Raw genomic sequence first — 21,230 nt, 5'->3', positions numbered from 1 at the left:
CCGCCATCGCTCGCTACGAAAGATCCACTTCCATGTTCGGATCACAATCCGAGTACGAGAGCGACTTGCTTCCCGCGCCCATCTAACATCGGATCGTGGCCACAGCCCTTGCTTTCTCTTTTAGTAAAACTTGTGGTAAACGTCACGCAAGTGGGTCCTGTTTCCGTTCTGGTCCTGACAAAAATAGACATTCTTCTGGGCGGATATTTCTTATCTCTCAGCGTTATGTTTTTTGGAGTAAATATTTTACACGGATGGATTTTCTGTATTTTTCTGCCATTTTCACATACATTCACCAAATATCATGAAGGCCAGGGGACGCAATAGGTGAGTTACGCCATCTTTAGAGTTTCCGAATATCTTGTTTCAGACTAATTCTGATGCTTCCGTAATGACTCTATTTTGAAATGGTTATCATTTATTGAATCTGAAATTTCGGATAATACATTTGAAGCCCAGAGACAAAATATGGATATGGAGTGTCTCGGGTACGTGTTCGTAGGCAAGCTCATGTAACTGCACAAGCCAAGAAATATGAAGGCTTCACCACAACCACAGGTTTGTGTATCGATTTTCTTTTATTTCTTTCATTTTGTTAGTTACTTTCTGAGTAACACAGTAATCTGGTGTTTAATTGAGTTTAAATAAAGAAACAAGTACCGTGAATTCCGGACTATGGAGCGCACCTGATTATAAACCGCACCCATCGCATTTTAAGAGGAAAACCGATTTTTTTACTTACACAAGCCGCACCTGTATATAAGCCGCATGCGCCCACATTAATAGAATGTAACACAAACACAAAATTAACCCAAACCCGACTTTAAGTTGGAACTGAATGTCCTTCATTAAAGTACACGGTCCAAAAATCACAGCCGGCAAAATGAACGGAAAATGATACCGTTACTTAAGGTTTGATGCAGACCTGCAGAGTCCGGGTTCCGTTGAAAGTAATCCAAGGAAAAAAGTGTATATTTCCAAAGGTAAGGGTGGGAAAAATATATATCCAATATTGTCCGCTGCGTCCACAAAGACGTCTCACCTTTACTCCACTTCCCCGTCAGCCCCCGTGGTAAGGGTGGGAAAGGTAAGGGTGGGAAAGGTAAGGGTGGGAAAAATACATATCCACTATTGTCCACCGCGTCTACAAACACGTCTCACCTTTACTCGACTTCCCGTCAGCCCCCGTTTGTTTCGCCCCTTCTTTTTGATTCGCCCGGTTAAAACATATCAGAATAAGTCTCTAAAATAAATACATTACAAAAATATACAGTTGCAAATACATATTATACATGGTTACACATATTTACAAAGAAAGACGGTACACCGAGAGAGTTTTCAAAGCTTTAATAATAATAATACAACTTTCATCCCAAACGGTGCCTGTGACAGGGCAGTTAATGGTAGCAACACGCTAGCAACACGCTCGCAACACAATAAACGGGTCCGTTAAAAAAACATACCGTACTTGTAAAAATCACGGTAAACCGTCCTCACCTTCCTCCTTAGAACTGAAGCCATCAAAGTCGTCTTCCTCTGTGTTGGAAAGCAACTTTGTTATATAGATGTTCCCGCAGCCTCCCTCGTGCTGTCACTGTCGCCCGTTGGTGATGGTGGATTTTTTGATGTGCCTTTCTTTTTGCATTTTGCATGATGAGGGTATGTTTACGCCAATTTAATTTGTGCACAAGCCAAGAAGTTGCAGTCTTCTTCGGTCTAAATCTTACCTTTTGTATTCGAGCGCCGCTGGCGGCCGTTAGAAAAATGACATAAATCGTCCGCATCACTGAATAAGCCGCAGGGTTGAAGGTTTGGGAAAAAAGTAGAGGCTTATAGTCCGGAATTTACGGTAATTGAAGTTATTTGGCATCACGGCGGCGCAGTGGTTAGCGCGTGTGCGGCACAATTCTAAGGTCTTGGGAACCTCCTGTGTGGGTTCAAATCCAGCTACCGGACCTCCTGTGCGGAGTTTGTATGTTCTCCCTGTGCTTGCGTGGGTTTCCTCCGGGCACTCCGGTTTCCTCCCACGTTCCAAAAACATGCATTTCAGGTGAATTGGCCGGTCCAAATTGTCCCTAGGTGTGAATGAGCGAATGAATTGTCTGTCCCTGTGTGCCCTGCGATTGGCTGGCAACCAGTTCAGGGTGTCCCCTGCCTACTGCCCGATGATTGCTGGGATGGGCTCCGGCACCCCCGCGACCCTACTGAGGATAAGCGGTGCAGCCAATGAGATGAGATGAAGTTATTTGCTATTTCTCAGTCCCAACCCCAACACTGGGGCCCTTAACTTATGGAAAACGCCTCAGGAACGGATGCTCAGCATTATTATCGAGGAAAACGCATCCGACTTCATAGTTAAGAAAAATGGTTTCTAATTACGCATCTTTGATTGAGTAATTATGTTTTTTTATTAAATAAATGAGGAAATTGCCAGACAGCAGCACCCTGGGACATTTCCTGGCCAGGCATTATTAGCGCATCAAAAAAAAGACAGTTTTGAAGGCCATCAAACAACTTTCGCAATAACTGGACTTGGATGAAAAAAAAAATCCAATTATTTAGACTTGTACTTCTCTTAAAAACGAAAAAAAGTGTGCACAGTTTGTCAGGTTTCAGAAGAGAAAGACAAGAACTCTAGAGGGATATCACAAGGACTGCCAATTATGCTACAATAGAGACGATGGAAATGGAGTCTATCAAAAATGCAATTATCGGGGACATGAAACAGCCGACGCAAAAGCATTTTTATACAAGATTTTTGGGATGATACGATTCGAACGAGGACGTGACGGTAGTGCCAAGTTAGCATTGTATTTTCTTTCTTATATGCGACCTGAGTTGGATTATCTTCAATTTTGTCGATTAAGGTGAGGCTAACCCCTGCGTTGCTTCACAATTTTGCAAGGAAAAGAAGTGACTTTGTTTACAGGGTTGGGTAGGGTTACTTTAACTGGATTACTTTCAATGACTTTTGGATGACTCCAATACCAAATAATCTAATAAAAGACAAAAGAAACTCAATATGAACAAAATGACTAAATTTTGTGCAGATTTGGGGAGTAACGGAATACATAGGGTTAGGGTTAGGGTTAGGGTTAGGGCAGAAGGTTGTAGTACTATGTTGAGAATAGTTTTACTAGGATTTATTTCTTTATTGAATGCCTCATAAAAAACAGGGTTGGGTAGGGTTACTTTAACTGGATTACTTTCAGTTACTTTTGGATTACTTCAATACCAAATGTTCCAATAAAAGACAAAAGAAAGTAAATATGAATAAAATGGCTACATTTTGTGTAGACTTGGGGTGTAACGGAATACATAGGGTTAGGGTTAGGGTTAGGTTAGGACCCTTTTATTTGTTAGATCTCGGGTTAGGGTTAGGGTTAGGGTTAGGGTTAGGTTTTTGAAACAATATTACTTTCTCAAGGTCCCCCAAAAAAATTTTTTTCTGGGGGTCCTTGGGAAACCAATTTTTTAGCACTCGCCATACAGGAAAATATAGCGTTTTTTTGTGTGTCTTACCTGCGTTCGTTTAGTCCATTAGGAAAGAGAGTGTTTAGTTTTTTTATCCAGTCTTTTTCTGCTAAGCGTCTTTCTTTTTGTGTCCAATTGCTATTTGTTTGAAGGCCCGATATTTCTAAAGCTTGTATCCCATGATGAATGAAGTGTGCAACAAGATGTGTATTAATTTGTCTAAGGTTCCTAATGTTGTAAATGTGTTGTGCTAGTCTACATCTGATAGAATTTCCTGTCTCTCCTATATATTTAATGTCACAGTGTTTACATTTTATGACATAAATACAGTTTTCTGTGGTAGGAGTGATTCTTTGTTAAATCAGGTAGTTTGTTTTTGTAATGGTGTTCCTAACTGTGGTGGCTTGTTTGTAAAATGTGGGCGCCTGTGTTTGTATTGTGTTAATTTCAGGTAGTTTTCTTTTTACTAAGTAATCTTTGAGGTTTTTGTTCCTTTTAAAGGCTGAGATGATTTTGTAATCTTGAATTATGCCTGTGTTCTGTAGTGTCTGATTGATATTTTGTCTAATTTTTCTATTAGCAATTTGGCTAAATTCTGAGTACGTGGTAATTAGCGGAATGATTTTCTGCGTGTCTCGTAGCCCTGTGGTTAAAAATGTTTTACGGACTTGCCTGAGGAAGGATCTTGAGTATCCTCTTGGTCGCAGTGCCTTGAAAAGGGTTTGGGTGGCCTTTGGTTAGGGTTAGGGTTAGGGTTTGGGTTTGGGTTTGGGTTAGGGCAGAAGGTTGTAGTACTATGTTGAGAATAGTTTTACTAGGATTTATTTCTTTATTGAATGCCTCATAAAAAAACAGGGTTGGGTAGGGTTACTTTAACTTGATTACTTTCAATTACTTTTGGATTACTCCAATACCAAATATGCTAATAAAAGACAAAAGAAACTAAATATGAATAAAATGACTACATTTTGTGCAGATTTGGGGAGTAACGGAATACATGGAATGGCAAAAATGATGTCGGCAAGCTGTTTGGATTTATTTTCATTTTGTTTCTGTCGCATTTTTATGTTAGTTTTTCCGGAGATCAAAGAGATCAAAGCCAGGAGAGAAAGCTTACCACGTGTTGTGAGTCATAATTGTATTCATATTTAGTTTCTTTTGTCTTTTATTAGCATATTTGGTATTGGACTCATCCAAAATTAATTGAAAGTAATCCAGTTAAAGTAACCCTACCCAACCCTGGTCGCATTTTATGTTAGTTTTTCCGGAGATCAAAGAGATCAAAGCCAGGAGAGAATACTTACCACGTGTTGTGAGTCATCATTTTATTCATATTTAGTTTCTTTTGTCTTTTATTAGCGTATTTGGTATTGGAGTAATCCAAAAGTAATTGAAAGTAATCAAGTTAAAGAAAGCCTACCCAACCCTGTTTGTTTATGAGGCATTCAATAAAGAATTAAATCCTAGAAAAACTATTCTCAACATAGTACTACAACCTTCTGTTTATGTCATTATTTTATTGGTTCCTTATTGTTGCTGGGTAAGAAATGACCCTACATCTTATTTATCAATTAATTGCCAGAACAAGAAAACTATATACAGGGTTGGGTAGGGTTACTTTGACTTGATTACTTTCAATTACTTTTGGATTACTCCAATACCAAAATATGCTAATAAAAGACAAAAGAAACTAAATATGAATAAATAGTTTTGTGCAGGCTTGGGGAGTAACGGAATACATGGAACGGCAAAAATGATGTTGGCAAGCTGTTTGGATTTATTTTCATTTTGTTTCTGTCGCATGTTATGTTCGTTTTGCCGGAGATCAAAGAGACCAAAGCCAGGAGAGAATGCTTACCACGTTTTGTGAGTCATCATTTTATTCATATTTAGTTTATTTTGTCTTTTATTAGCATATTTGGTATTGGAGTAATCCAAAAGTAATTGAAAGTAATCCAGTTAAAGTAACCCTACCCAACCCTGAGTCATCATATAATCTTCAGCGTAGAAAATGTCATTTTATTGTCTTACCTTAACTTAAAAATGACTTTGCACTGCCCTTTTTGATTATCAATAGATAGATAATCATCCGTCCATTCAACGAGATACAGACGGTGCCCAACTGACAAACGAAATGGGTTCCGGACGATTGTTCCTAAGTTGAATTTGTTCGTTAGTTGCTTCAGTGCTATATTTTGTATGTTTAAGGTTTATATAAGCATGTTTAGGCTTGTATAAGTAACCTGTATTGTGTGTGCTAAGAAATAAACATTTAATAGAATAATATGCTCTATAAAGATGAATAAAGTTAAGTTAAACTTACTTTTGGAAGACGGGCTTCAAAAGTTAGGCGACTTCCTCCCCGGTGGTAAAAAAGTGGCCGAAAAAAAAACGTTCCAACGATTTTCTCAACCACATTAAGCTTTCTTATTCCACTTTTGTTACAAAAGAAACGGCGCACCTCTTCTCAACACGTTACACCAACCGTATTGAATGGATGCGTGAAATATTAAACAATAAAAATATCAAAGTTCTTAGCATGCTAGAGATACAGTGCAGTGTTTTTACATTACACACTAACTAGCAGCCGGATTTCTTCTTCAGGGTGGATGCTGGGTGACCTTTCACAGCGCCACACGCCGGTAGAGGCGGAAAGAAGCACTACAGTGATGTCCTGTACTCGGAAAAAGGTGCACACAATACAAAATCTAACTTACAGCAATGTCCGAACATTTTTCGACATCCCCAAAATTGTTTTCGTAAGTCAAATGGTCGTAAGTGGGGGAGCGACATGCCTCACTCTGCTTCTGCAAACACAGTAATACACTCCATACGGTAACAATCGTGGTAATATTCAAAATATCCTGTGGGATGCAACGATTTTAAGAAAAGGATATCCCAAAATTGAGAAGTGCAAAGAGAAAAAAAAAACGACCATTCAAAGATTTAATATAGTTTTAATGTTCTATATCCATGACGACTGCTTTGAAAACCACTCCAAATGCCAGATTTAACAATAAATGCGCAACTGTTAAACTAGTCACGTCTAAGATCCGAATAGTTTGTACTGTTGTGGATTAACTGCAAGTCAGATGTTTTCCATCAAGCTGACTTGCAGTTAATCCACAACAGTACAGGATTTGTACCTGGTGCTAATTTGTACAAAAAGTCATTTCAAACTCATTTCTGAGGTGTCGCCCAAGGAAACAGATTAAAAAGTTTGCCTTACCCAGGGGTATCCAAACTTTTTAGAAAGTAGGCCAGATTTGGTAAGCTGAAAATGTGTGAGCGCTGACTATTCAGCCTGGCATGCTTTGAACAGTCTGATAAATTCACCCTCAGTGAAAGGTTTGCAGGGTTTGGCGATCGCCTTTGTAGCATTTTCATTTGACTCTTGTGAAAAAGCGCTGCCATTAAAACAGCTTCCGGTGGCTTCGCTCTTTCACAGTGTTCGTTTCCAGTTAGCTTTTGTAGCCTGTTTCGTCTGAAAACATCCGCAGTTTCTTGTCAAATTAAGCAGACGCAGTTGTTTCAGAATCTGGTTAAAATACTTTAATTTCCACTTGTCCTATAAGCGGCAGCCCTCACAGTCAACTTTCCATTTTTTATTTTTCAGTCGCCGTACCGGAAACGGGGTGGGATGATATTCTTACGAGAAGCCAAGGGCAAAGTGACTAAAGGGCTACTGCCAACATCTGGTGAAATTGTGATTTTCTTTTGTACAAATAAATCCATCCATCCATCCATCCATCCATCCATCCATCCATCCATCCATCCATCCATCCATAATCGGCACCGTTTATCCTCAGTAGGGTCACGGGGTGTACAAATAAATGTCATACTTAATTTTATGGGCCAGTAAAAATGTGATCACAGGCGTTAACTGGTCCCTGGGCCGGATTTCGGACCCGCGTGGTTTAACGCAACAGCGTCATCATCTCTTGACTGTCACGGTTGCCATGGCGCCCAATTGGCCCCGCCCATGGACACCAGCTGAAGCTCGTTGACAGATTGCTCCCTGTCACTACTTAAACGCTGTCCTGTAAGTCGCATTTTGTCGGAGCGCCTGCGAAACTCTGTTTTAAAACGTATAGCTCTAAAAATCTCCGTTTTTGCCTTTGTTTTTGCTCCTGTTTTTTCCTTGTCCCAATCTGTTTGATTTTGACCATTTCTGCGTTCCGAGCAATCTACTCCCCGCGAACAACCATCTCCGGATCGAGTGTGCGCTCCTTTCTCTTCTCCCCAATAAACTGTGAGTAACGTTACGCGAGTGGGTTCTGATCCTGTCCTGGTTCTGACCTCGACAGTAGTTTACCAGTGGATTATTATCAATAAGTTGTTATTGCTTCTTGACTCATGCTCTAAAATCACAAAATTCAGTGTTTATAGTCTTTAGGGCCTATACAACATTATATTATTGAGTTGCCTTGCATTTAAATTACAATTGTTTCTCCCTTGTTTCTAAACTTCACTGGAAAGGAAAAGATCAATCGCTGTCATGATTATTTAGTCGTTGCCATGATTTTAGTTCTTTTCTCTCCATCAAAATCAATCCCTACAAAAGTCTTGGGCAGGAAGAGCAAACACGATTTGACATCCACAAATCTCCATCAATACGCACAGAGCCGATAACCCTCACCTAGCATACATTTGAGAGAGACTTCATTTCAAAGAGAGCGGAAAAAAAATCAAATATGAGGAAAATATCCACTGACAGCCACGGCTGTCATATTTTGTAGTCTTGAATTTAGTTGACTTAGAAAGAAACCGCTTGACAGCCCGGTAGATAGCTCACTCCTGGTTTTAGGTGACCAAGTTTGGTAATACTGAATAGCTTAATCTTGCCATATTGTTTTAGTTTATAAGAGTTTTATACAAAATCTTTCAATACAGTAGTCCCTCATTTTGTTCCAGTAATGGACAAAAGCCTTGAAGTAGAAATCTTTATTCATTCAATTAAAATTGTATTGATTACTCTAAAAAACACAATTTATAGGCTCAGACTATAAGTGCACCTGATTATAAGCCGCACCCACCACATTTTAAGAGGAAAACCGATTTTGTACATACACAAGCCGCACCTGTATATAAGCCGCATGCGCCCACATTTAAACATGTAAACACAAAATGAACCCAAACCCGACTTCAAGTCCCGCGATTGAATCCAAATGTCCTTCATTAAAGTCCACAGTCCAAAAATCACAGCCGGCAAAATGAACGGAAAATGATACCGGTACTTAAGGTTTGATGCAGACCTGCAGAGTCCGGGTCCCGTTGAAAGTAATCCAAGGAAAAAAGTGTATATTTCCAAAGGTAAGGGTGGGGAAAATATATCAGATGAACACATTTACTCAAGCAAATCCTTTTTCTTTAACCGACTTTTTACCCCCTCTTCTTTCCTTGTCTGTCCCTCACCTTTAGCGGTCCCCACTTAAACTCGGCACCCCGCGTTTGTTCCGCCCCTCATTTGTCGTTCATCCGTGCAAAACATATCAGCATAAGTGTCTAGAATAAATACAAATAAATACGTTACAAAAATATACAGTTGCAAATACATATTATACATGGGTTACACATATTTACAAAGAAAGACGGTACACCGAGAGAGTTTTCAAAGCTTTAATAATAATAATAATATAGCTTTGACAGGGCAGTTAATGGTAGCATCATATCATAACATCAACACTCGAGCGCCGCTAGCGGCCGTTAGAAAAATTACATGAGTTGGCCGCATCACTGAATAAGCCGCAGGCAGTAGCTCAGGAGGTTCAGCGCTCGTCTTGGGATCAAGGGATCCCAGTTCGAATCCCGGCTTGTCCGTGTTACATGTCGAAGTGTCCTTGGGTAAGACACTGAACCCCTAATACCCCCAATAAGCAGGTTAGCGCCTTACATGGCTACAAGGCCCCTATTGGGAAATATGGAGCACATTGTAAAGTGCTTTGGGAAGTCATTGACTTAAAAAGCGCTATATAAATGCAGATCATTTCATTTCATTTCATTTGAAAGTTAGGGAAAAAAGTAACGGCTTATAGTCCGGAATTTACGGTATATTGTTAACTGTCAGGACCAGAACGAAGACAGGACCCACTTGACTAGAACCAATTTGGACCAGCCAATAAACCTGACATGCATGTTTTTGGAATGTGGGAGGAAACCGAAGTGCCCAGAGGAAACCCACGCAAGCACAGGGAGAACATGCAAACCCCACACGGGGCTGGCCTCGAACCCTGAACCTCTGCACCGTGGGGATGTGCGCTAACCATCCATCCGCCGTGCCGCCTATGACTGAGCGAATATATAATCTAAAAAGCTTTGGTCCGAAGACGGATCCCAGAGGGACTCCGCCCTTAATTGATTGTTTATTATGACCAATACTCGAATCTAGGTATCTTTGTAGCCAATTTAATGAAACACCTCTGATTCCGGATCCCATTTGATGTTTGCACACAACCTGTTTCACACACACCTCCACAATTAGGACATTTCGGCGGTACGGAGGCGTGTTGCAAAACTCGTCACCGTCATTTCCTTCTACTGTTTTGACTTTGTTGTCGCGCCACTCATTATCTCAAACGTCTTTTGGGAATATCTTTCACCCAGCAGAGAACCGTCTAATGTACAATGTAATTACCGTCGCTTGCTAATTGCTGCTTCAAACTGAATTTGTTTGAAGGTGCCTGACCTGGAAGTTTAGCGGGAATCCTGAATTAAAAAGGAAACAAGTAAGCTGGTGAAAACAAAGGGAATTGCCTGTTTTCTGCTGCATTTCAGGCTTTATGATAACAAAAGGTTGGAACCACTCTACTATAATATAGTACAGTGGAACCTCGGTTCTCGAACGCCTCTCGGTTCGAACAAATCGGAGTCCGACCAAAGATTTCGAGAAATTCTTGCTTTGCTGTTCGCTCAAAAAATCGGAGTTCGAACGCCGGTAATGCCTGAGTGCGTACACTAGGGTGCGATGCTGAGCAGCGTACGGGTGTTTTAGCCCCTTATTATGCCTCCGAAGAAAGTCAGTGCAAGCAGCAAAGTTGCTACAGGTGAAAAAAGAAAAGTAGTGCGTACAACTATTGCATTTAAGAAAGAAATAATAGCCAAATATGAAGGAGGTGTGCGAGCGCCTTCTGCTGACCACCACAAAGGTAAGAAATCCTTTTCATAATTCTTTTCTTTATCCTTTACTTTTTATTTTTACACGTTCATGTTAGCGTAATCTTTCGTACGGAAGATTACGGTAACGCGAACGTACGATTGGCCTGGGTTAGCTTTAAGTTTACGTTAAACATTCAGTAAACATTGAGGGTGTTGGAACGGAGCCCAACATTGAGGGTGTTGGAACAGAGCCCCCTTTCCAATGAACCGCTCACCACTTGTTGTGGAGACCCGGGTGCTAAATGACTCGTAAACGACCTGATTTTTTTTATTTTCACACGTTCATATTAGCGTAATCTTTCGTACGGACGATTACGATAACGCGAACATACGATTAGCCTGAGTTAGCTTTATGTTTACGTTAAACATTCAGGGTAAACATTCAGGGTGTTGGAACGGATTAAAACGATTTACATTATTTTTAATGGGAAAAATGATTTCGGTGATCGAACAAATCGGTTTTCAAACAGGGTTCTGGAACGGATTATGGTCGCGAACCGAGGTTCCACTGTACATATAATATATATTTACATATTTGCAGTAAAGAAAATTAGCTTTCTTCTGTCTCTGTCTGTCTGTTGGCTCAGTACGTGTCATTTCTAATCCACTGTATAGTCGGTACAAAGTCTTTTCCACCCGATGCATATTAAACAGCGATATGTGCATTGCTTTTGCTGCTCACGTTTTCAAAGGGTTGCTCACAGAAGTGATTATAACAATAAGCTTTTTATTTTATAAACTAAGAAAATTTGACGAATGGAGTATTTATTCTTTGTAAAAAAATAAAATTATGTAATGCTGCTGGTATATAAAGTCACCCCTTGTTTATCATGGTCAATTGGGACCAGAACCCTCAGCAATATACTCTGCTGGCCACCACTCTCAGCAATAGTCGACCGGGGATAATGTATTACGGCCGGTTGGGTGCTGATCATTTTTGATGCAAAGAACATAAATAACGCAGCCACGGAACCCGTTCGTACGGTTGCTTGATTCCTTAAATATTCACGTTTTTTTTCATGGATTGAAATGTGCTTGCATTTCAGTTGAAGTGCTTTGAATTGTTGCCATGTTTCTCAACGATCCTTCTTTAAAATGTAGCTGACACTGCTCCATGGTGGCTTCGCTTTACCATTGCATTTCTTCTTCTTTCTTGATAAACGGCCGCTTGCATTAGTTTGTAGAGCATTTTTCTATGAAGCGTCATCGCCCTCTACGGGTCAGGCCCAAGAGGTCGGGTGCATGCTACACCATAACAGAGAACTCTGAAATGTGTATTAGTGCAAGGATTACGTATTAATAGTTGACATTTATAATGGGAAGCGTTTCCCAGTGGTGAAATATAATGGGAAGACCTTCCATCCATTATCTGCACCGTGTATCCTCAGTAGGGTCACGGGGGTGCTGGAGCCCGTCACAGTTATCTTCGGCCAGTGGGCAGGGGACACCCTGAACTGGTTGCCAACCAGTAAGAGGGCACAGAAAGACAGACAACTCATTCGCTCAAATTTAGGGACATATTTGGACTGGCAATTAACCTGACATGCATGTTTTTGGAAAGTGCCCGGAGGGAAACCCACGCAAGCACAGGGAGATCATGCAAACTCCGCACAGGAAGCCTGGTAGTTGGATTTGAACCCATGACCTTAGAACTGTGCCGCAGACACGCTAACAACTCAGTTGCTGAGCCGCCATGGGATAGCTTCCTGCAACTGAAAATGTAAGTTACACATTACTGTCATTTTTACCAAACACCTTAAATGGAGAGAGATTTGTCTCAAAAACAAATATATTCATCTTTTACTCAAGATCTAAAACTTCATGTCTTGATAAATGCTTATGCAAGAAAATACAGATAGTGTTCATTTTAGATGGAAATAATGGAAAAAAATAGCCGCCTCATATGACACAGGTTTCCTATCCCCGCACACGCTCTCAGCAAAAATTGACTGGGGATAATAGAGCTCATCCAAAACAGTGCACTTCATTTATTTTTATTTATTTATGTTTTTGCTAAGCCACGATGGCCCTCCTCAGCAAACTATACTGAAAAAAGATTGCTCTGCTGGTCATTGCTTCAGAAATAATTAGCTGGGGGACAATAGGTAGCGGCCACAACAGTGCATTTCATCTCAGATGGGCCTAAACGTTGCCTTCTGATGGTCCCAAAAGGGAATTGGGGATAAGGGATCACAGCTGCACGAGTGCAATTCATATAAAGGGGAATCAACAGCAAAAAAAAAAAAGTCGTCAGCCCCAACAAAAGTCCAATTTATCGGTCCCTGCTTGCAGAAATAAACGAACGGGAATAATGGAACACGGCCACAACCCTGCATTTCATTTTAGACAGGCCAAAAAGTTGCCTTCTGCCGGTCCCTGCCTGAAGCAAAAGGGGATAAGGGTTCGCAGCTGCACGGGTGCAATTCATATAAGGGGGGAATAACAGCAAAAAAAAGTCATTAGCCCCGACAAAAGTCCAATTTCCCGGTCTCCGCTTGCAGAAATAAACAAACAGGAATAATGGATCACGGCCACAAACGCGCATTTCATGTAAGACCAACATGTCACTCCTCCTGACATAAGTGCCTTTTGCCGGTCACTACTCGTAATAATATGGGACTGGAGATAATGGATTGTGGCTGCACGAGTGCAGTTGACTTTAGGCAGAAATAACCGCAAAAAAACAACCTCCAGTCCCTGATCAAAGTGCGCTCTGCTGGTCCTCGCTTGCAACATTATTCGTTTAGAAATAATGGATAAAGGCCACATAAGTACAGTTCAGTTTTTGGTTGACAGAACGGCATATAATAGCTGCCAGGATCGACACAAAGATGCTTTGTCGGCCTATGGTCGCAGTAATAGACGATCGGGTAAAAAGGTTTGCAGCCTGACAGGTGCAGTTCATTTTAGGCAGAAGGAACGTGAAAAAAAGATCCCTGCACTTGTCATGAACCAGGACAGAATCTAGGACCCAATTGCGTTTGTTTCAAAGGAATCTTTATTAGAGAGAGTGGTCGGAACTGGCTTTTGTCGGTCATCAGCCGCTTCGGACGGAATGGCAGTTCCGTGACAGGTAGGTGGAATCGGTACAGCTTAGCAGGCAGGTCAATGGCCAGGGCGGGAGAGCAGGTCGAAAACATGGAACGGAAACAGGTCAAAAACAGAAGGCAGGCAGGAATCAAGCAAGAGTAGTCTTTGGTACTTGGTAATCTGGCGAAACACACAGGAATACAGAAGTACAGTCTGACGTCCTTCTCTGATTACCGACCGCTTAAGAGGAGAATGTCAGCCAATCAAAGAGCGCATCAAACGATTTCCCCCAGGTGACTTCACTTTGGCAATCGTGACAGCACTACACAAATTTGCTCTCTCTGCCCCCTCTTCCGGGGATATTGGATTGCAGCCACAATGTGCAGTTTCTTGTCATGCTTTAGTGGTCCAAACCCCAAAAATGTGCTCTGCCTATTTGTTCTCTCGGTGGTGTTTTTTTTGTATACACAGGTAAAAACTGTTTCAGGCAGGAAACTATTTATGAGATTCAAGGTTGCAACCCAGCTGGTACTCGCGCTAGCAATGCACTTTCGAGTCCTTTGTGCAAACAATGTCAAAAATAATCCATTATTTGTCATTCCTGTATTGCCTTGACATCTATTTGCTGCTGCGAGGGAGATCCTGTTAAATATTCCCCACATGTTTACAAATTTCCATGAATGAGGACCGCAAAAGATGAGTATTTTCATATTCGATTCATCTGTCGACTGCTTTTTCGGTAGACATCTTATCTATTGGCTTCATTTTGATTTTTTTTTCGTTCAACTATTATGACAGTGAACAGGAACTACATTGTGATTTTTTTTTGTCAGGACCAGAACGGAGACAGGACTCACTTGTGTTGCGTTTAGCACAAGTTTTTATTGGAAGGTGTCACAGACCAGAAACGGACACAGGACCCAATAGCGCTCGTTTTCTCAGTTTTTATTAATAAAAAGAGAGAGAGCAAGGCTTGATTCCACGATCCGATGGTTGATGGACAAGAGGAGCAGGAGATGCGGAAGTGGCACTTCCGTGTCTACAGTAGGAGGGTCAAAGACAGGCAGGCATTACAAGTCGCTAGCCGGGACTGGAGAGCAAGGGCGGTGTCAAGTTTGGAAACGAGGTCGGCAACAGGAGGCAGGCAGGTAACGGGGCAAAACAGATCGGATAACAGGCAGGCAGAACGGGGCAGAGTCAGGTCCGGAAACAGGTTGGAAACGAGGATCAGGCAGAGAAAAGCAGGGCAGGAACAGAGCAGGACGTAAGAGCTTACCGAGCTGGGGGCAACGGTTCGCATAACGATCTGACGGCTTCCTCTTGGAAGCCGGGGGTTTAAAAGGAGTACATCAGCCAATCAGCTGTACGGGCCAATTTAGCAGTCGCAGGTGCTCTGAATCAGCAATCATGACAGAAGGAAGAGAAAGGGCTGCGCCCACGATCCGGGAAGCAAGTCGCTCTCGTACTCGGATTGTGCTCCGAACACGGATATTCCGTGGCGAGCGACAGCGGTGTCAGGGACAGAAAAAGAGGAGAGAGAGCAAAAACATGGCCGGGTCGTAAGCGAGTCGTAGACCGGAAAAGGAGAGCAGACGTAGTCGGGGACAAAATAGGTCGGAAGCCAGGACGGGAGAGCAGACGTGGTCAGGATCAAAAAACGGTCGAAGCCGAGGACAGATGGGAGCAAAAAACGGTCCAGGTGGGAGACAGGGTTGAAAAAGGCCTACCTAGTGTTCACTGAGGTTCGCAGACGGACTGACAAAGGGGGACAGACAGGACATGGTTCAAATACTGATAGGGAACCAATCAGAACCCGTGGCAGTTGGCGCCAAAGGAGCGGACACAGCTGAGTCACATCAGTAATGACCGTTGTCTTTTATAGTTTTGGTCCTTAATTTTGTATGACAACCTTGTGATCTTTCTTTGTAGAAGAAAAACATCCTGTTATTCTGAGATATCATTTTAAGTATGTGTCAGGACCATAACGGAAACAGGACCCAATTGCGTTACATTTCTCAAAAGTTTTGTTAAAGGAAAGAGGAAGGACTGCGCCCACGATCCGGTGTTCGCTAGGCGCGGGAAGCAAGTCGAGCGATGGCGGTGTCAGGGACAGAAAAAGCGGGTTGGTAGCCGGGAGAGCAGAGCACAAACATGGCCGGGTCGTAAGCGAGTCGTTAACCAGAAATGGACAGAAGACTTAGTCGGGGACAAAAGAGGTCGGAAGCCGGGACGGGAGAGCAGACGTGGTCAGGATCAAAAAACGGTCGAAGCAGAGGACAGATGGGAGCAAAAAAACAGGCCAGGTGGGAGTCACGGTCGAAAAAGGCTTGCCTAGTGTTCACTGAGGTTCGCAGGCGGACTGACAAAAGGGGACGGACAGGACTGGGTTCAAATACTGATAGGGAACCAATCAGAACCCGCGGCGGTTGGCAACAAATCAGCCGGCACAGCTGAGTCACATCAGTAATCATGACATATTTTTGCCCATTTTTTCTAAAATTGACTTATTTTTCTCTTCTTTATTGCGTGTTTATTCTGGAGCGCCACGTCTCATCTCGTTGCTAACCGATGTTCACTACGTTGTTATCGATGACAATAAAGACAAATTGATTGAGTGTATTCACTTGGGGCATCACGGCTGGGCAGTGGTTAGCGCGTGTGCTGCACAGTTCTGAGGTCATGAGATCAAACCTACTGTGTGGAGTTTGCATGTTCTCCCCATGCATGCATGTGTTTCCTCCGGGCACTCCGGTTTCCTCCCACATTCCAAAAGCATGCATGTCAGGTTAAATGTCTTGTCCAAATTGTCCCTAGGTGTGAATAAGCGAGTGAGTTGTCTGTCTCCGTTTGCTCTGTGACTGGCCGGTAACCAGTTCAGGGTGTCCCCTACCCACTGCCCGAAAACAGCTGGGATGGGCTCCAGCACCCCCGCGACCCTACTGAGGATAAGTGGTCCAGATAATGGATGGATGGATGGATACACTTTGTAAGCCAAAGTAATTCCAAGTATTCAACGTTGGATTTCAGGTCACTTTCGGGCAATTGATGGTCCACATTTATAAATCCAACTCTCTGTAGTCTATCTCTTTCCTTAGATTCCATCAGAGTTGACTTTGTCAGAGTACACCTTGAACCGGGTGCTCCTCAATCACTGCACACAGACAAACAACCATTCACATTCAGGGTCAATCCAGTGGTCTCTTCAAGGTGAACTATATTACTAAATGCTTAGATGAGTCAAAGAGCCGTGACATTTTGATGCCTACGGGAACTTGATTTCAGAACATTCGTGTTTACTGTTTCTGTTCCTGTCCCCTCATCCTTTCGCAGTTTGACATTGGTGTCCTTGGCTTGTTGACATTTTTTTTCCTATTATTTGGTTCCATGGATCCATACATAATTTGCGGAATTTCTGCAGTACTTTACGAGCGTTAGTACAGGCGATGTCCTACTTACGAACGAGTTCCGGACGATCGCTCGTAAGTTGAATTTGTTCGTATGTTGCTTCAGTCTTATACTTTGAATGTTTGAGGTTTATTCAAGTACGTTTAAGGCTTGTATAAGTCACCTGTAATGTTTTGTAACTAAAAAAAATAAACATTTCATATGATAAAATGCTCTATAAAGATAAATAAAGTTGAGTTTAACTTACTTTTGGAAGATGAGCTTCAAGAGTTAGTGTCAGAGTTTAGATAGATATAAACTCTTTGCTGGCGGAATTATTCAGATAAAAACACTTATTGAGTTTTGATCTCTTCGCGGATGAAGGGAGCACGGCCCAGTCGCCATCTTGCCCGGGCCGTACTGACAACATCCGGTCAATAGGCGTGGTTTATTGACGTCACACATAAGCAGGAAATGGAGTCACACGTGAATGTCATATTACATTACAATGAAAATTCTATTACAAATAATAGAAATAGACTAATCTTGGGCAGCACGGCGGCGCAGTGGTTAGCGCTTGTGCGGCACAGTTCATGTCATGGGAACCTGTCGTGGGTTCAAATCCAGCTCCAGACTTCCTGTGCGGAGTTTGTATGTTCTCCCCGTGCTTGCGTGGGTTTCCTCCGGGCACTCCGGTTTCCTCCCACGTTCCAAAAACATGCATTTCAGGTGAATTGGCCGGTCCAAATTGTCCCTAGGTGTGAATGAGCGAATGAGTTGTCTGTCCCTGTGTGCCCTGCGATTGGCTGGCAACCAGTTCAGGGTGTCCCCTGCCCACTGCCCGGAGATGGCTGGGATGGGCTCCAGCCCCCCCGCGACCCTGATGAGGATAAGCGGTACGGCTGATGAGATGAGATGAGACTAATCTTTGAAATGTGACAGGTTAATTTCATAGCACAGGAGTCTGAGAAATACACAACTAAAAATAGCTAACTTTACAGTTAGGCGACTTCCTCCTCCGTGATAGAAAGTGGGTGAAAAAAAGCGATCCAACCATTTTCTCAACCGCATCACGCTTTCTTATGTATCATTAGACTAAACATACATAGTGACTAAAATTGAGTCCTGGAGCTGGCACGTATGCAATTTGACTATTACATTGCATTTTATTTGTTTTGATTAAACATATCTGATTTATTTATACATGTATTGACAAATATTTATGACACTACAGACACTTTTAACTGGATAATACTTGGACTATTCTTGCACTACAGTCACTTTCACTTGTGTTTTATTTTATTGCCTTAACAAATCTGTATTTTTATTGTTTTAATATTCATAATATTATTTTATGTATACAGACGCCGCCCTACTTGCGAACGAACTAGGTTACGGGCTATCGTTCGTGAATTAAATTTGTTCATAAGTTGCTTCAGTGTTATATTTTGTATGTTTAAGGTTTATATAATTAACCTGTATTGTGTTCCTGTATTTATATGTGTTACTACACAACATTTCATAAAATAATATGCTCTATAAAGATAAATAAAATTGAGTTTAACTTACTTGTGGAAAATGTACTTCAAGAGTTAGGCTACATCCTCCTCCGTAAGTAGCCGGTAAAAAGCGTTCCGACCATTTTTTCAACCGCATCAAACTTTCTTATTCCACTTTCATTTAAAAAGAAATGGCTCACCTCTTCTTTGCACTTTATACCAACCATAATGAATGGATGCACGGGATATTAAACAATAAAAATTCAGAGTTCTTAGCGCGCTAAAGATACAGTATAGTATGTTTACACACGGACTAGGAAGAATAAGCCGGAATTCTTCTTCGGGTGGATGCTGGGTGAGCTTTCACAGCGCCACACATTGGTAGTGGCGGAAAGAAGCACTACAGTACTGTCCTGTACTATGAAAAAGGTGTACACAATACAAAATCTAACTCATGGCAATGTTCGGATATTTTTCGACATCCCGGAAAAAAAATTATCTACCGTTTTACGTAAGCCAAATGCTCGTAAGTAGGGGAGCGTTTGTACACTTCAATAAATGGGTGTCACGGATCAGACAGACGAGGACCACAATTGCGTCACATTAAGAAAGTTTATTTAGGGATGGGGGAAACGGGAGAGAATGTCTATGTCAGTGTGTTCTCCAGTGGCTGAGTGGCGTTGGGGGTAGTAGGAGGAGATGGGTCCGGCCTCATTCACCCAGGGTCTGGAAGACCGGGGCAGAAGAGGAGGCAGAAGGGTCAAACAGGTCCAGGTTCAGAGTCAGAAGCGCAGACAAACAGGTTACGGGTGTAGGCTTTGCAGACGATCTGACAAAGGTAGGCTGTAAGGCAGGACTTTAAATACAGAACTTGATTGGCAGGGAATCAAAACACCAGTGGTAAACGAGAACAGACAGGTGGAACAGATCAGGGTGCAGTGACAGAGCAGGGAGATGATTGGTGCTGGTTACCAGAGAGAGAGAGCTCTCACACTCAGGTTTTGAGTTTTTCCTTGCCCGTTTTTCGTTGCCCGTATGTTGGTTTAAGATCAGGTAATGGTGTAATTGTAATCCTGTGCAGTCCTTTGAGACATTTTTGTGATTAAAGGCTATATAAATTAATGTGACTTGATTTGACTTGACTCATGACAATGGGAAAACTGTCTTCTCTTTACTGGGCTCTGATTGGCTGGATGTTTCTCGCTACTGTAGCATATTTATCTTGTTCCTAAGAATAATATAGGTATATCTGTAAGTCCCTCGGATTCCAAAAGAGGGAAGCACGTTGGTTTCATTGTAATTTTAGGAGTAACAGGACTAAATGTCTAATTATTCTGCACAACTGTAAAATTGAACCTAGCTGCAAAAAAACTCTCTTTTTCTCTTGTGTTGTCTTTCTCTCTTAATCATTCTCTTTCTTTCTCTCTTTTGTTCTCTCTTTACTATTCTTTCTCTCTCTCTCTCTCTCTCTCTCTCTCTCTCTCTCTCTCTCTCTCTCTCTCTCTCTCTCTCTCTCTCTCTCTCTCTCTCTCTCTCTCTCTCTCTCTCTCTCTCTATCTCTATCTCTTTCTATTCTTTCTTTTTCTCTCTCACATTTTCATTTTCTCTCTACTACTATCTCTCTCTCATGCTCTTTATCTCTATCTATCTTTCTCTCTTAATTTACCTCTCTTTCTTTCTCCCTCTTTTTCCCCTCTTTCTCTCTTCCCCTTTCTTTTTGTGCATCTTTCTTGCTTTCTTTTTAATCCACTTCCCTGTTTTATTCTACTATGTGGCACCTGAGCTCGAATGAGTTTGACACTCCTGATTTAATTCAAACATTTTCGATGGACTGTGTACCCTGTTTTTTTTTGCCCTGGACACAAAAAGGTTGATAAATACTGAGTTACAGTCACAGTCTATTTACAGTAAAATGGAGCGTTGACGTATATAGCCGTCAACACTTCAAAATGCTATTAGATCGATTTCTTTCCCCCTTTGCAAGCCTTAGTCAAGTCCTGTGCAGACTGCTAAGCGCTATCAGATCTGGTTATTAATCTCACAAGTATTAAATGAATAATGTGTCTATAATTAATTTTCTTTTCAAGGTTTTTCAAAAGCGGTTTTTGCTGGAGAATTACCACCCACGCACAACAACGTCTGCAGTCTAGCAGCAAGCTAAAACAATTTTGTCCGTAGCCTCTGACTGATCTGTAATGTGCAATGTTGTCAGGTCAATATTCTGTGGTGACACGGAGGAATAACGGCGGTGAAAAAGAGGGAAGAGCAAGAAAGTCCAAAACAAAGGGAAAAGACATCCTGTGTGGCAGTGTCAAATCAAGACGTAAAAGTCAATTTACAACACTAACCTCATAGCATTAATAGAATAGAATAGAATATACCTTTATTGTCATTGTTACAAATGGGCTAACATATTGTTACAACGAAATTGGGCATGACACTCCAGTTTTACACATTCATAGTGAGATATGAGCAAGAAGATAAAGGAACAGAGAAGATAATGTTATAAGACAAGGGGGATAAGGCTATAAAAGCGTAGAAATGTAATATATCAAGTTTCTTCAACGTTTTTGGGAGAAAATAAAGATAAAAGGGATGATTAGTGTGCTATATGTTAAGGTTTTGAGAGTGAATGGACCCATGTGGGGGAGACAGGAACTGCAGGCGGAGGTTTTCAATCAAACTGTC

Source organism: Urocampus carinirostris, chromosome 14, assembly GCF_059441175.1.
Source record: "Urocampus carinirostris isolate Australia breed hairy pipefish chromosome 14, RoL_Ucar_1.0, whole genome shotgun sequence".
NCBI lineage: Eukaryota > Metazoa > Chordata > Actinopteri > Syngnathiformes > Syngnathidae > Urocampus > Urocampus carinirostris.
This window is presented reverse-complemented; position numbering follows the sequence as displayed.